Source organism: Etheostoma spectabile, unplaced genomic scaffold (assembly GCF_008692095.1).
Source record: "Etheostoma spectabile isolate EspeVRDwgs_2016 unplaced genomic scaffold, UIUC_Espe_1.0 scaffold271, whole genome shotgun sequence".
Classification (NCBI taxonomy): Eukaryota; Metazoa; Chordata; class Actinopteri; order Perciformes; family Percidae; genus Etheostoma; species Etheostoma spectabile.
This window is the reverse complement of record NW_022605575.1, coordinates 608,438-608,678: the sequence shown is the minus strand read 5'-3', so window position 1 is coordinate 608,678 and position 241 is coordinate 608,438. Positions and strand designations below refer to the sequence as shown.

At 47.7% G+C, this 241-nt stretch overlaps 1 pseudogene; it reads right to left on the bottom strand.

Annotated features, from left to right (window-relative positions):
* Positions 1-241, bottom strand: part of LOC116685808 (uncharacterized) — a 6,518-nt pseudogene that overhangs the window by 1,117 nt on the left and 5,160 nt on the right.

The following is a 241-nucleotide window of genomic DNA, read 5'->3' as shown; positions in this document are numbered from 1 at the left end:
TGTTCTACAAACACATGCAGCGTATTGACTGATGTCCATGTATAATCCATCCCATTAAAACACAAGTGTTGATGCTCTAGTGTCATCTCACCTTGTAGCCGTGAGGAAGAGTGGCACCTCGGCATCAGTCTCTGGGCTATTGTTGCTCATGATGTACTGCCAGCTCTGATGTCAGCAGCTCTGAGCCTATACTGATCTCCCACAGGGAGTCAATAGGCCGGTGGTCCAGTTTAAAGCTGAT